Source organism: Castor canadensis, chromosome 10 (assembly GCF_047511655.1).
Source record: "Castor canadensis chromosome 10, mCasCan1.hap1v2, whole genome shotgun sequence".
In the NCBI taxonomy this organism is placed as follows: domain Eukaryota; kingdom Metazoa; phylum Chordata; class Mammalia; order Rodentia; family Castoridae; genus Castor; species Castor canadensis.
Window position 1 is genome coordinate 40,257,675 of NC_133395.1, and position 17,917 is coordinate 40,275,591.

The 17,917-nt window shown below is 32.9% G+C and overlaps 1 pseudogene; it reads right to left on the reverse strand.

Moving 5' to 3' along the window:
- Positions 1-16,624: 16,624 nt before the first annotated feature.
- LOC109677394 (DNA-directed RNA polymerase III subunit RPC7-like) lies at positions 16,625-17,282 on the reverse strand (annotated as a pseudogene).
- Between the last annotated feature and the right edge of the window lie 635 nt (positions 17,283-17,917).

The following is a 17,917-nucleotide window of genomic DNA, read 5'->3' on the forward strand; positions in this document are numbered from 1 at the left end:
AGAAAAGTGGCATCATTTCTCCCTGCTGGCTGGCTCCAAAGCTGCTTACATGAATTTGCAGAAGAAACAGGTGAGTGTTATGCACCACTCTTGATTCCCCTACCCGCCCTTGGGAACATAATCCATCACAGCTCATGGGCAGATGGAAACCCCCTCCCCCCAAAAAAATTAGAAACTATAAACAGCAAATTGTAATCTAACACCAACAGCAGAGGTGGGGATAGAACAGTGAACCTGCCAGAAAAACAGAGGTGGGGAAGGATCTGAACTCTCCGTGCTGAACTCTCACTGAGCAAACATTTGTAAAGCAACAAAGGCTGAAAGTGGGGGTGGAGTGACAAGCCAACCTCCCAGAGGAGCTGCTAACATCCAGCAGAGTTTGGGAGAGGCACAACCGCTGAGAGCAGGGGGCAACAAGGCAACCTCCCAAAGCAAGGCAGAGTATATTTAGATTCTTCCAGAGTGAATAGAATATTGCTGCTTCTATAGAACAAAAACAAAACACAAAAATCTAGTTTTTAATGTACAGATTTTAGCATTTAGGAAAATGTTACCTAATCTAAAAAACAAGACACAAGTAGAAACTGATCAAAAATGCAAAACACTGACAATGCCAAATGTGAAGGATATGAAACAATGATTGAGAGGAGTACAAACTGGCAAATGCCTCAGAACACTTATAACTTGAACATCACTCCCCCCGAAAAATAAACCTAAAATGTGGGGAAAAGCATGATTGTATCATAGTGAACATGAGAAGACACAGAAACAAATTCAACAAACACCAAAGTGAAACAAATGACACTCTTTTACAAAATGAGACATGAATTAATGATGACAACACAAACTATAAAAGAGGAGCTGAACAAAGATGGAAAATCTCAGAAAAAAGAGTCAAACAGAAATCTTGCAAATAAAAAGTCCCTTTACTCTAACACAAAAACACAGTGATAGGCAAAGACAGATCCCAAAGTTCAAAGAAAAAACTGAAATTAAAGAGAATATGAGAAGAAATCTTAGTCAAACAATTCAACAGCTATGAAAGGAATATGCAAGAACCCAGTGACTCCATCTAAAGACCAAACCTGAGAAACATGAGCATTGAAGAAAGGGAAGAAGTGGAAGCCAAAGGAATACATAATATACTGAATAAAATAACAGAAAATTTCTCAAATCTTGAGAAAGTTTTCCCCATTCAGGTATCGGAAACCTCCAGGACAACAAATAGACTTGATCAAAATAGAACCTCCCCATGGCATATTATCACTAAAACAACAAGCAAAGACAACAAAAAAAAGAACATTGAAGGTAGTAAGAGAGAAAATACAAAAATTTATAAGGGGAAATCCATCAAAATAACAGTAGATTTCTCAACAGAAACTTTAAAGGCAAGAAAGGGATGGAGTGAGGTATTTTGGACACTGAATGAAAATAACTTCAGCCCTAGAATACTCTACTCAGCAAAACTATCATTCAAAATTGATGGAAGTATAAAAATCTTCAACAATAAACAGAAACTAAACCAATGTATGACCACCAAGCTACCACTACAGACGATTCTACAAGGAATTCTGCACAGAGAAGATGAAAGCAAACAAAACCACGAGAGGACTAGAAGTATCAAACCACAGAAGAAAAATACACAAGTAATCAGAAGAGTAGTATTGATTCAGCTGCACACAATTAAATGCTTAAGCAACAAAAACAACTGAATGGCAGGACTCCTCACATACCAATTAACACGGAATGTCAATGGACTCAACCCTTCCATGAAAAGACACCATTTGGCAAACTAGATTAAAAAAGGAAGATTTGACAATCTGTTGTTTACAAGAGACTGATCTTATTGACAAAAATATGCACTGGCTTTGGGTGAAAGACTAGAAGAAGATTTACCCTGGCAATAGCCCCAGAAAAGAGGAAAGAGTAAGCAATAAGACAAAGTAGACTTCAAGCCTTCATTGTTCAAATGAGATAAAGAAGGACACTTCATACATACTAATAAAAGAGACAACACCACTAACAACAAATGTTGGTGAGAATGCAGGAAAAAGGAACGCTCACACACTGCTGTTTGGAATGTAAGCTGGTTAAACCACTTTGGAAAACAATATGAAGGCTTCTTAAAAAAAACTAAAACCAGATCTGCTATATGATCTAGCAATACCACTTCTTGATATATACCCAAAAGAAGAGACTGAGGTTACTCCAGAGGCCCCTGAACAGCCATGTTTATTGCAGCACTATTCACAATAACCAAGCTATGGAAACAGCCAAGATGCCCCACTATGGACAAATGAATTCAGAGAAGGTCATATTTACACACAATGGAATTTTATTCAGCCACAAAGAAGAAAGCAATTTTGTCATTCACAAGTGAAAGGATGGAACTGGAAAACATCATCTTAAGTGAAGTTAGTCAGGCTCAGAATGCTAAAAATCATATGTTCTCCCTCATATGCAGGTAATAGTTCTAAAACTAATGAATAATATTATTGGACATGGGATACACTAAGAGGAGAATCCACAAGGGAAGAATAGGGAAAAGGAATTGAACCTAAAACTTGAATGTGGCTTATGTGCTCACTGTGGAGGAGCTAATGTAGTCATCTTAAACTGACAGAGGCCAGTATGAGAAAGGGACTAGGAATAGTATGGAGGTCTAGTAGAGATGAACCAATGTGGATTGCAATATACATGCACATAGAAACAATGCTAGTAATTTCTTTGTATAGCTATCTTTACCTCAAACTAGCAAAAATGCTATGTCTTTCTTATTATCTCTTATGTTTTCTCTTCAACAAAATCAGAGAACTAGAAGAAGGAACAGGTTCTTCCCAGAAGCAGAGGGCAGAGTGGAGGAAGAGATGGAGGTGGCCAAACAATGTATACACATGTGAAGAAATGTAAAAATGATAAAATAAAATAAAATAAAAGTTAAAACAGAACCAGGTGTGTTGGTATACATTTATAATCCCATCTTTGCAGCAGGCAAAGGAAGGAGGATCATGAGTTAGAGGCCATCATGGGCAAAGATAGACATGAGATGCTGTTTCAAAAACAAAAGAAAAACAAGGTCTGGGGATATACCTCAAGTGATATAGCATCTTCAGCAAAGCCCTGGGTTCAATCTCCAGCATGGATGAGAAATGTTAAAACAGGAAACATTGGCTAAATATGCGTATATATTTAGGTATGCAGACCCAATCAAATGTTCATTTAACATTACACATTATAATTTATCAGTTCTATTTTCATATTTCTTCTTAGAGGGCCAAAATTCTCTTACCTTCATTCATATATCTTCAGTCCATGTAATGATTAACTTTAAGTATTAAAACAGGCCACCAGATGTCTAGATATTTGATTAAATATTATAAGTACTTCTGTCAGAGTGTTTTTGAATTGGTCCACAATTGGATCTGCAGAGAGTAAGTCACAATGTCCTCCATGAGGGACAATGTATGTGACTTCACCTAATTCACAACAGGACTGAATAAGGAAGAATCCTCCTTCTTTAACTGTCTTTGAGGTGAAACATCAGCTTCCTGATTTACTTGGATTTGGGCAGGAACATACATCAGTGCCCCTCTTACCTTTTGAGCTTTTGACTGTTATAACTAAATAATTACCTCTCCTGAATCAGCTTTCTGAACAAAAATCTTGGGAATTCTGACACATGTGAACCAATTACCTATCATATCTCTTTACCCATATCCTAATCTTTCTCTGTAAAACCAAGACTGATACGCTTGGTGATTTCATAGTGTTCCATAACTTTAAGTTCCACTTATCCACTCATAGCTGTCTAATTTATATCTAGACAGAAACTCTCCATCAAATTGCAGGTTCTTATTCAACTGTATAGTTTACATCTCCACTTTTATGTTATTATTGCATCTCAATCTTAATATACCTCAAACAAAAAACCATGGTAGTCTTCCTCTTCCATAACTGTTTCAAGTGAATTTTTCTGTAGTTTTCCTTGGTTTCTCTGGTCAAAAGTCATCATTGGCATTGTCTCTTTCTGTCATGATTTATATCCAAACCTTTAAACAAACCCTGTAACTACAAATTAAAAACATATATGTATTTTAACCACTTACTATCTCATCTACTTCATTCTTGGTCCAAACAGTATTCATTCCTAGCCTGTTACTGCAAAAGTCTCCTAACATCTACGGGTTTCTGTTCTTTCTCCCATATAATCTGTTCTTTGTTGTTTGCTTATTATTTTCAGACAGAGTCTCATGATGAAGTCCAGGGTGGCCTTGAGAAGATCCACATGTGTCAGTCTTTTCATTACTGGAGTAAGCCACTATAATTTACATTCAATGTGGCAGTTAGCATGATATTACCAAGATATGTGTGATACTCTTTCCCCTTATTTCAAATTACCAAATATATATGGATGATGAACTAGGAAAATCGAAACAACTTTGCTACTGAGAAACCTAGTACAAATGTAGTAATACAAAAAGATTTTGGAAAACAAAAGATACAGTCGAAGAATTTAAGGCAGAGCTCACTCCTCCTACAAAAAACCTTTGAATTTGTTATTTTGAGTGATTTTCTCTCTTTCCTAAATCAGAAAGTGCTGGGTTAAAAAACAAAGATCCTAAGCAGAGCTTTCTGTAGATTCACTAAACATATAGATCAAAAATTAGAGTTCAGTTTTGTCAAATTAAGAGTATTGGTAAAATCTCCTGGCTTTAGTAAAATTTTCTGTGTTAAAGGCAAAAGGATAATAAAAACATCAGAGACAGGTCCTTGAAGGAATAGAAGTCTCACATTTAATGATCTCAATTTCTGCAAATAAAATTATTGGGAATGGATTATTAGGTAAATATCTTTCAAGGATAATTTCTTCAAATTGTCTTACGTTAAGTATCTGAAATCAAAGAAAAATGATTTAGCATATGAAAAGTCATTATGAGTATTAGAAACAAAAGCAAAACTGGAGAGTGGAACGAGTTCTTCAGGGGGGCATAAATAATTACAGAAATAAATTTAAATAATCATGCTTATATACTCAAAAGCATTATTAAGAATTTTAGGTGAGAGTACTTTGAATTATCAAATAAAATCATCAAATATATTTTAAGAAAGGAAATTAGAGGTAATTAAGGCTAATTGAGTCATGCAATAAACAGTACATCAAATGATGAAATCAGTAGTGAACTATGACATTTTTCAGAAAAAATTCCAAATGATGTACACAAAGAAAAATATGTGAATTTATGGAAATCCACATAATAGAAGTATGAAAAATACTATTGTATGTAACTTAACACCCAAGAAGAGATGACAGAATGAAGCCAAAAAAAAAATTGAAATGAATCTGACATAATTTTACAAAATAAATGAATATCAAGTGAAAAATCAAGTCATATTTTAGCTTCCCTTCCTTCGCTAGGGTATCCTTAAACATTTGGCCAAATACAGGTAAATTACTTTGGGAAGCTATCCAGAAATTGGAAGTAGAAAGACAGGGTTGATTTCAGTGGAAAAGGAGCGAACTCCAATGCCAAACTTCATGCTTGTGCTGGTCATTACTGGAAATATTTAATGTTTACTTCTGCAAAAGATTACATGAGCAATTCTGTGGAATATACTTTAGCATTCCCTACTTAAAAGGCACTGTTAATATTGTATATCTTCACCTATTGTTTAAATTTGTCCTGGAAATGATGCCTTTGCAATTCCAAGTGTACACATGAGCTGTCATTTCAGAGTGCCTATCTGCAAGTTTTCCAGGCAGTGGCTGCAATCAGTTCCTAATTATAAAGTCATAAATTTGTAGTGTAGATTAAGTGAAGTACTTCCAGACTGGCTTTAATATTTTTCTTAAGTGAGTGTGTGTATACATGTGTGTTTATTTTTAAAATAGTTTGAAATGTTTTGTATCATACAGTTGTACAATTAACCTAGATGCTAACAATGATATTGAATTAAATACATTTAAATTTGACTCCTAAATTCTGTTACAATTTCCACGTCATTATTGCTTAAATTTAAAGACCTAAATGGTTATCATTAAACATTTTATTCTGACTATGGTCAATTTATTCTTAGGTAGAAATAAAATTTTAAAATTATTTTTAAAAAACTGTAAATTCTTTATTCTTTTCTATTAACTTCTCTAAAATATTTAGGATACTGTCAGTTAATATACTCAGGGAACATGCTTCCATTTTAATAGCAATTTAAGTATATCAATTAAGTAAATAAATCTCAATAAATATTAACTAATGCATTTAAAACCTCATATTGATGATTCTAGAATTGGTCATAGTGCTACAGGCCTATTTTTAATTTCTTTGTTTGTTCAAATGTAATGCAATTTATAATGTTATTTCATAGATTAATTGGTTATGTCACACTATGGAGATTTATATTTTTTCCTTTGGAAAAGTACAAAAGTGGTCAGTTAAGTATGGTAGCTACTTGTTATATGGGATTAAGACAGGTGACCCATAAACTACCCACTGCCACCCATTATTCCAACATTCCTCACTCTGTCTCATAGTCTTTACCATTTCCATTTATTTAAATTCTGTTGATTGTGATAAAAATCTTTTGAAAAATTTTAAGTCTCAATACTAGAAAAGATAATCCATAAATTGGCTGACATCTGTATGCTAGTTAAGAAATATTTTTATTCCTATTATCTTTTTTCTGTATCTCAATCTAAAAAGCTTTCAACATGAGTAATACATATTAATATGTCAATATAGTGTCTGTGGTATTTGATACCTAGTTAGCATTTTTATTGGACTCCTGTGTTAACATTTTCAGAAATGGACTGTTATTAATTATCAATTTAAATCCATAGTTTGATACCACGGTCATTATTAAATGGGTCATTTCAGCAGTAATAGCTCTTACTAAGAGCAATACTTCAATTTCAGCAGATTTCAGTGCTAATAATTAAAGTGTGCATGTACCACAACCTATTTGTCATGGTAACTAGACAGCATAAGACATTAACATGATTCTGCTCTTGATGAAAGACATCATTCCATTCCATTGCTACTTTCAAAGCATTTCACTTCTCTTAATCTACTCTAATTAGGGGAAAATGGTTATTTACCTGTCATGTAAAAATAATAATTTCATATCTTAACAGTAATCAAGGGAGGTATGATTGGTAAATTTGCTAGTTGACTCTGTTGGAAATATTGCATATAATTTATTACAGCCGTTTAATTAGTTCTGCAAAATCTACTATCACAGACATCGTTAAGGACTAAGAACATTCCTCTGTGCATATTCATCTTCAAGAAACATGAAATGTAAAATGTGCACATTTCTTCTCTCCTCTGTTATTTTCCTATAGCTTATCTTGTTTTCCCAGAGTGATACCTTACAATCTGGAGCAGTGGGTTATGAAATACTAGTCCGAAAATCATAGTTTTGTCTTGATTACTCTAGCAGTGGGATCTTGTAAAAATTACTTACCTTCCCTGAGATATAATTTTCTCTAGAGTGTTATATAAACTATTATCCTCTGGCTTTGGAATTTGATAGCACTTTACTATCTCTAATAGTAAATCAAACAAAAAAAAATCAACTCTAGGAAATGTACTTTGTCCGTATATGAGGGAAATCATTACATTATATGCTGATGGAGTATGCATTCTTAATCTTAGATATATTAGAATATCACTATTCTAACTTATTCAAAGGAAATGAATATTGAACAGTTTGTTTCCATTATATAAAACCACGTCATATCTAACATAGAAATTGTAGAAAATCTTTAAAGAGCATTAAGTGGTATAAAAATAAGAATGGTTCATCTTGTGTGACTGTTATCCCAGTTACATGGGAGAATTGGGAATATAGACCAGCTCTGGCAAAAAGCTCATGAGACCCCAACTTAACAAAACAAAGATGGGCATGGTGGTGCAGACCTGTCAACCCAGTTACAGTGGGAAGTGTAAATTGGAGGATCACAGTCCAGGTTGCCTGGACATAGATGTAAGACCCTATCTCAAAAGTACCCAGAGCAAAAAGTTCTGGAGGCATGGCTCAAGCACTAGAGCACCAGTCTAGCGTGCACAAAGTCCTGACTTCACACCACAACACTGTAAAAATTATTTCATTCCAAAAAGTTCACACACTAGGCTTTATGTTGAAAAAATAGTTGTCTTTGAAGTTCACATGCTTACCCACATAAACATATACAGTTTCCATTTGAAATAGAATAAAAAATCAAAAAAGAAATGTTATGAACAGAAAAGAAAACCATGATACATTTTCTAATCCATTGTCAATACTTTATTAGAAACATGAAGAACACATCACATATTTCCTGATTTTCTACATGTATTTTGAGTACATTCTAAGACATACCCCTGAAGTATTCAGTTAAGCATAAGTAAAATATCATGATGACATTTTTAATCATATTCTGTATGGTTGAAAACATTATCTCTATCAGAAGATAAATGTATGACTGTGCAATTGTGTGAATTATTAGTAGATAAATGCAGTGGCATGGTTGCTGATCTGGCTTTATTACCCAACTGCTCTTCCAGAAGAGATTACAATTTACTTTATGTATTTATTTCTCACTCACTCTATGTGCTTTCTTAGAATAGGATATCAACATTACCTTAAGGACAATCTTAATCTGGCCAAGAGAAAGTTTCTTATCCTTGGCTCAACTGCTAGTCAGGGTGGGGATAGTTTTCATTGTGTTGGAGGGGCTGATCTGTCATAGTGTCGAGCAGCATATCTGGTAACTATCCACTAGGTCCTAATTATGTCCTAATTGAGACAACCAAAAATGTGTCCAGATACAGCCAAATATGTTTTACTATATAAAAAATGTTTCAATGTTACTATATGTTATATAATGTATACTGGTTTTAGGCATTTTTCTTTGTCAATTTTTCCCCTTCTGATGGCTTAGAGTCTTTATTTATTAAAACTATTTTAATTTTACTTTATTTGGGCTTTGTGGATTTATTAAAGTGAAAGATAGTCTCTTGTTACCAAAGGTCAAACTGATTAATATTTACCTAAAAATCCATAATCTAGATATAAGGCTAATTTAAGAATTATTTTATCAAAACAACTTAAGAATTTATTTTAAAATTATGAGGAACAGCATATACTAGTCTCATTTAAGTCTTTTCTTAGCTACCTTTTTGTATTTACTTATATTGTAGAGAAGAGTTTATTTTTGAGACAGCTTTCATTTTTTTTTTTCTCAAGTCATAGCTGTTTTTGGTCTGACTTCAAGGTTTGTAACTTACTTTACTGGATTAGTTCTAGCACATATTGTTGAAATTCAGATATATCACAAGCCAGTCTACTGTAGCAACATGAATCATAGCTCTTCATGGTCTCTAAGTTTAAAAAACGAATTTTGAGGAAGAAGAAATTCCCTTGTCTATTGAGTAAATTGTGACCTTTAACTTAAAAGAAGTATCCCAAGATATTTTTCATCGTCTTTATCCCAACTGAATACAGAGAAGCATTTACTGTTCTTATTTTATATCAAAAAAAAGATATTTTTTTGCTTTTCAGTAAAATATTTTCAATTATTACTCTTATTTTTCCTTTTTAATGAGATTTTTGATTGATCACTCTTAGTTTGATGCACAAGACTAACATGAAATCTCAGGAATGTGGAGATCCAGATATATACTCCTATCTTTTTCATGTCCTTCCTGCCTTCATTAAATATGTTTGTAAATTTAGACATGTTATAATTAAAAAAGACAACAAAGTACTCTAAATAACTTGATTATTGATGATTACTTCATACTCTTTTTGAAGGATAAGCATTTTTAAGAATTAATGTAGATATGCAGGTTTAAAATTTCTATTGTATTAAATTCTTACGTCGGTTCCAATCATGCATCTCATCTCTCCAGGTTATACCCTTTAGTGTCCTAACACCAACTTTTTTTTTTTTTTAGCAGGTGTGAACTCAGGGCTTCACACTTGTAAGGCAGTGTTCTACCTGCCTCCAGCCCTTTTTAAGCTCTGGATATTTTGGAGATAGGGTTTTATTTTTTGTCTGCAAGCCTGTACCACAATCTTCCTATTTGATGCTGAAGTAGCTGGTATGATGATAGGAGTGTACTCCATTGTTTGGAATTTTTCCTCTCCCACAGCTTGGAATCAAGGCACACACCATCATATACATCTGTTGGTTGAAATGCTGATCTCAAACTATGGTCCTCCCAATTTCAGCCACCAAGTAGCTAAGATTAACTAAAATTTTTTGGCACACAAGTCTTCTGTACATTGATGAATCTATTTTTCACCGTCTCTCCCATGTTTGGTATTCTCTCCTGCTTTCAATATATGGTGGGAATTATGATCAGTGATGATAATAGTTCCCTTCCAAATAACATCAGATTCCTTGCACCATCTGACTTTGTCATACCTGCTTGGCAAAATCATTATTTAGCTAGATCCAATGTTATACTATTCTGACATTACACTAGCACAGCTAAATAGAAAAACCACACAATCACCTTACTTGTCTTTTCTGTAATTGCAATATTGTGAATTTCAAGTGAACAGTGAGTTCTAACCATTTGATTATCTGAAAATATTCCATATTTTTGTGTCTTTTCATACCTGCATCACTTCTTCTTCTGTCCTGATATCAGGTGATCACTTTGTTTTCTACTCTATCAAGAAAATGAAATATAAGATTCAAAAAAATGGCCACTTCTCCTTCTATTCATCATCTAACATCATCAGCCCTTCCTTTCCTTCAAAGTTGCTGATTTTATGTTCTTGCATATGTAAGTTCATGGAAACCCCATGCTTTCAATTGGTCAGTCAAAAATTCCTGAAGTTATTTGCAAATCCTCTTTCTCTTTCATACCTTACACTGCATTCTTCTGGAGATACTATTGACCCTACTTTTAAAACACATACAAAAATCTGTTCCCTAATTAGCATCCTTGCTTGCAGTAGCTCTTTCTGTCACAGAGTCACTGAGATAGTATGCAGCATGCTTTTATTCTATTACCCACCTTGTGCATGTCATATTCTCAACTTGGCTGCCAAACACACTATTTTATGTCCTCCATGGACACAATGAGTTGAACCAGTTTCTTTTTAATAATTTTTTCCTTTGATAACTTGAAATGTCATACTTAAATATGTTCAAACAACTGTCTGAGGGACATCTTTATTTTTTATCATGAGAATTTTCTGTTTCCATTGCTGTAGTAATTCCATTGCATACATGTCTAGGAAGAAGTAGTTTAGCATATGTTCATAACACTTCAGTCTTTCAGATATTTTTTACTGCTAATAGTATTTTCTTATCTGAATTTGTTCTAATAAAAGATAATATCTACATTCAAATCAGAACTTCATCTTAATGTCAATGACATAAAATATCTCAAATATTTATTCAACTGGTAAATGCTTAGTTTATGCTAGTATTGAAGTAGACTGCAGAAATATATATATGTTTACAATGTAGTATTTCAGATATCAAAAACAATTATATGATAAATGTATTTTAATAATTACAGTAGATTATATAATAAGTATCAAGATTAATATAGTTCAGTGGAGGTAATCAAGCAAGGTGTAAAGGAAGTTGATTTTAAAAAAATAAGATGCCTTTAGAATTCCACAGCAAAGAATAAATAAGACTTTGCTAGGCACACTCAGGAAGAAGAAGAGAAAGGGTATCACGGAGAGGCAGTGAACAAATGGCACTGCACTGGAGAGATGAAGTAGTTGCAGGGGCTGTCAGGGGATGAGAAATGGAAAGCCTGCATCCTATCTTCTGTCTGTTCTCTAGGAGCATTTCAGAACTCAACAGCATAATGGAAACTCTTCTTTCACTGTTTCCTATCTAATTTCTTTATTGTTTTCAGAGATAATTGGCCTGCATTTCTTCTCTGTGAATGTCTTTCTGTTATCTATTACGTGTTACATTCATTTATTTCAGATTATAGCTTCAACACTGCAGTTTTCTGCATTCACAATGAAACACATGTCCCTTCCCATAATCTTTACTGTTAATGTGGACAATTAGTCACTTTCTCCTTAATGGGTTCACTAAGAACTAGCACTTTAATCACTGCAAAAGAAGAGCCTACAAATAGCCCAAAGCAAATGGGAGATATTGTAAACCACAGTCATTGTAACTAATAAAGGGGAAACTGGGGAGATATAATTCTTATAAGTTATGTACAACATATTATTTGTATCTCATTGTTTTTATAATCATAATTTTTTAAAATAGTGACTAAACTGTTACATTTAGATATCAAACTTGTTATTATTCTTATTATTTCATAAATTTAAAATACCAATTTAATATCTGAGAGAATGAAACTACCTTTTACTCCCCTAAAACAAGACTCTAGAGGGGTAATTGGATAGTTTGTTTTTATTCTTCTGCATCCACTGAAGTATAGGGTTCACAAAATTATATTCCTCACAAAATGAAAACTAAGAAACTAGGGGAAGGTGATACAATGTTAATTGGGAAGTGAATAAAGGTTGGAGTCCAACCTCTGATTTCATCTCTTATTGTAATTATAGTCCTTGGTAAATCACTTAACATTTCTGAATGGTTTGAATCTTATAAATGCTGATAACAATAACAATAATTCTATAATAGCATTTTATAGAGCATAAATCTTTCTTTGTTCCAAACATTAATTTTCTCTATGCAGCCAGTCCTTATCTACTTGTTGTTATTCTTTTCTAGTTCACCAAAGTAATTGGGTGGAACTGATGTCAAATAATGAGAATATGTCAATTACTATTTTAAAAATCAGCCAGAACACATTGTATTTATATCCAAAGTATAGGATTAATTATTGTTTTTCTTATAAAACAAATGTCATTGATAAGCACATTTTGAGCAGTTATATATTTATGACTCAGTATCTCTGCTGTTTGTGTAATAAATATCAAGATAACCCCTAGTCTCTGGAAATAAAAGTATATTTTGATGATAATAATTCAGATACATAAATCTAGTTATAGGAAAGAAAAGACATCAAAATTGATAAAGGCAAAATAACCTATATATTTAAATCAATTCATTTGTTAAATGTAGGCCACTTTTAAAATGTTTAATACTACCTAAGTTCTACACGTGATTGAAGTGTTTGGATTTAGACAGCCAAGTACAATTTATTTTGATGCCTTTGTAAAAACAGAACTTTTGCATCATGTTTCATATCTCAGCAATTTTTCATATATCTTAATACCAAAAAGTATAGGCATTTACTTTTAGTAAAAATGTATAAGCATTTAATTTTGTCACTATTTCCTGACCAATGTTGATTCTGTTTTCAGAATTATATTAGTTTCATATACTATATGTGAAAATTCATTAATATTTGATGAACCACAGATACATAAATATATATATATACTTTTACATACATATACATATATTTATATCTATCTATCTATCTAGAGAAAGACAGAGCAGATAGTGGATTGTGAGGGGGCTATGGGATGCAGGAGAAGGAAAGAGAATGATAGAGAGTGAATAATAGTGAAATGCATTGCATCTGTGTTTGAAGAGAGCACAATGAAATGAACTGAAAACTGTTTACTAGTAGGAAAGCAGGGCAATAGAGAAAGAGTAAGTAAAATTCTGGACTTAATCTTCAGAAGGCCAAAAGTTTCATGTTCTCTTTTATTTGTGGATATAGACCTAACATAAATGTGGCAATATTATAAAACACTGGTCACACTAATGGGAGGTCACAAACAAAAAGGGTAGGGAAACTAAGAATTTGAACAGGGTTGATACACCTACTATTCAAGAATGAATATAGAAATCTTTAACTGAAACTACCATAAGAAAGAGACTAAGGTAGAATGAAGAAAATTGTAAGAGATAAACCAATTGGGGTTATTATACATCAATACATGGAAATATGACAAGGAAACTCCCTGTGTAGCTACATTTATCTTAAGCTAAAATGTCATGTTTTCACTTTACCATTTTTCCTTTTTCTCCTACAAAATCAGAGAACAGGAAGATGGAATAATCCCTGCCCAGTAGGTAGTGCTGGCGCCAGTGGGATGTGGGAGGTGTTGGGGAAAGAGTATAGGAGTATGAATATGGTACAATAAAATGTATATACATATAAGTAAATGAAAAATGATACCTGTTGAAATTACTCCCAGAATTGGGGAAGAGGGTGATAAAGGAGAATGGTTGACCAGGTAAATTCAGGCATGATATATTTGATATATTGTAATAACCTGTGTAAATGCCACAATGTACCCCCACCCATCATAACAATAAAGGAAAAAAAGGAGAAAGTAAAATAGAGGGGCTAATCTTTTTAATGTACAATATGTATTCATGTAAAATATCATGGTGAACACCCCTTGAACAATGAACATACAATTTTAAAAAATGAATGACAAGAAGGTCCTGTTCAGGAATGGGTACCATTCCTCTCCTCAATGGAGAGGGAGAAGGAGGACAAATATGATCTTTATATTTTGTATACATGTGTAAAAATAAAACAATAAAACCTGCTGAAATTGTCCTAAGAAAGGTAATAAGGAGGATGAGGGGAAATGAGGGAGGAGTGAATGTAATTAAGAAACATGGTAAGCACAGTACAGCTAATTTATGATAATAAAAAATTTAAAAATTAAAAAAAGACAATATGTGGACCCAAGAAAATGACATTCAGGAATGACCTGCACTTTTCCCCTTGAACTTCTATAAAGATCCTTCAAGTAATATGTCATTATCAACTTTAATTGAGTAACATTTTTTAAAAAGGATATATAGAAAAAAGTCAGAAGAGTATTAGAAAATACACCTTATCAACACATACATGTTTTTACTTTGTTAACAATTTAATGTTTAAACAAATACAGAAATGTAAGCATTATAGCAGCAAATTTTGCTTATAATTTTAAAGACACTTCAATAGGTGTCTTTAATAAGCCATCTCTGTAAAATAAAAGTTTGCCTTCCTATGAAATAACTTCACAGCTCCAGATCCTAAGCCCCAAAACAAGAAATATGTTGATAAAGCAACCTGCAAATCCTCACAACTAATATCCTTTCAATTATGAAAAGATCTTTCAAAAGAGAAGAAATGTGCTTAAAAGAAATGGCTGACGTCTCCCAGGGTAAATGACAAAATAGGCTGTACTACTATTGCAGGACTCCAATAGGGAAGACTAATTAAAGCTAGAGAAAGAAGTGTACTTCAATGTAGTTGCACGATTCAAGAGGTTATCTATGGATTTGCAAAAAAAAGCAACAACTGAACAGATAAGATTTCTGTGAACTAAATGATATTTGTCTCTGGTACCAAAAGAAGTGACAGAGACTAAGGAACCTATGTTAATTATCATTCCCAAATGACAAATTTATTTGCCATTATTTTTGAAAATTTCATGTGAGGTTTTAAAGTACAACAAATTACAGAAGAAGGCATTTTATTCATGTTTCCGTTTAGAATCTTAAAATGTTTTGATAAGCTTCTTTATATAAGAAGCCAATCTCATATAACCAGTACAGCTCTAAAGCAAAAAGATGGGTCCTCATACCCATCTTGAATTATTTGAGCAAGTATGTTGTATTGAAAGAGATCTTTTTCCTGTGACAAGAATGTTGCAAAATTATACCAGACAATAAAAATTTTCTCTGATTTTCCCCACAAACACAAGATGCAAAAATCATATTATATGTATTTTATGATGAAAACATTTACTTCTCAAAACTGTTTTTAGTTACTTTCCAAGTTCCAACTGTTTAAAGGGTAAGAACCAATTTAAGAAATAGTCATTTCTATACGGTAAGAGAACGTATGTGGTAAATTCTGAAGTTTCAAAAATTTTTATAGACAATTGTGTACAAGCGGAGAAACTAAATCACAGAAACTTAACCAAGTTCAGTGTCAAGGTTAAGTTTGATATAGGTAGAAAGAGAATCTAGGGATAAAACTCTCAAGTGTGAGGACAATGAATTGAGGAACATAAGAGGCTGCTATACTTCACCAACTTCACACACATGCATTTGATATGAAGTTTGTATAACCAGATTTATTCCACACATATGTAAAGTGCAAAATTAAACAAGATATGTCTCTGTCTAAATTTTCATAAACCCATTATCCTTACAGTGTGATTCATGTATTGTATGGTGTGAAGTTATCCCCTAAATCAAATATTTATAATATTCATCCCACATGTACTGGTTGAGATATCATCTGTGAAGCTTGTATAGGTCACATTGATGTTTTTCCATGAGTATGTGGTCAATCACAAAAACTATAATCTTAAATTTATACTGTAAAAGCTAAGGTTTGTTTTGTAGGCACAATATAGAAGTATAAGACATGTATGTGTAAAAGTAAAAAATAATTTTCAAGTTTCTTTGTGTTTATAAAGTGTTCCATGTGCTACATTAATAGAAATCCATCATGTCTAGTAATAATTTTGCAAAAGATCAGCAGTTAAACAATGATTTGTTTAAGTATGAAAACAGATTAAGGATGCTAAAATTCTTTAGGCACATTTGAATCAAAATAAGTTTTAAAAATCCACTAGTACACAAAAGAGTGATGGCAGAGGTATTCAAGAGAAAAGTCAGAATGTCAAACCTTAAGGTAACTAGTATGTAAATTCAGTGATTCTGCATCTTTTGATAACCAATATTTTTCAAACAAATTATTTGCTCTTTGGCTACCAGAAATAAAATAGAAATCAAGTCTGTCCAAATACTCAGAAACTGTATTGAAAAATCTTTTTCAGAAATCTCTTGGTGAACAGGTTGCTTCATCCATGTTTTCATGTCTGCACCAAAATAAACTCCATCTTTAAAGTATGAAGTAATGGAGTCATTTTCTTCCTCTTCATTACATTCCTCCTGTTCACAGTATCAACATCAGCAGCATCATCAGTATTGCTGCCTTTACTTCTCTTTGCTCCTTTCTTTTTTCATTTTCCTCAACTGATTCCTCACAATTACCTCTCTTTTCCAATTCTATTTTTTTTCAACACATCTGCAGCATTAATGAGTGAAACACCTTTGTCTATATATTTTGCCTTTTTGGATTTCTGGTCTTTTTGCATTTTTTCCTTGAAATCATCTCTCTTGGTCATCCTTTCCAGTCTGGTAACCATTCTTCCTTGTATACCTTCACACATCTTTCAATATCTTGCATTCCTTCAGGTGTTGGCATTCTCATCACTATTTCTCTCAAGTCCTGTTTCAAGGCCAGCTTATACTCTTTGTCTTCTCCTGTTTTCAGGGGCATTGGTTTATAATCTATATCAGGAAATAGTAGGTGTCATTTTTAGCTCTAAGACTCATTAACAAAGTAGAACATTTTGATTACCTTGGTAAGATTTAGAGAATACACAGCTGCATAATGAACATCCTTTGTTTTTAGATCTGAGTTTCCTGAAGTACAATTGTCTGCTAGCTTCTGAAGGAATGTTTGAAGTCTTATTTTGTGGTAAAGTAAACCACAAAGTAAAAAGAAATCAAAAGGAAAAAAAAAGTCTCTCTTTTCTATTGTACCTATTGCTTTATTCTGTTTTTTCTCTAATATTTTACAGATATTTAATGAAATGTCAATTCTGTACTTTTCTACCCCGATGGTTATTCTGTGACTGTTTCCAATCTTGTTTCTTTAGGAATCTCCCATGCATCCAATAAACATCAGCTGATAACTGATAGTCATCATTACAATCTCAAAATCACCCTCATCTTTCGAAAAGGCTCAGTGTGCTCTGATTGTGTCATGCCTGTCATGTCTGCCTCCAGAGTCATCACAAGGGACATTTTAGCTCCCATATTATAAATATTAACTGCATCTCACATTTTTTATTACACAAGCATATAAACATCAGTCTACAAATTGTCAGAGGAAACTACTAAAATAATAAGGTAAATGATATGGAAATAGCTGTG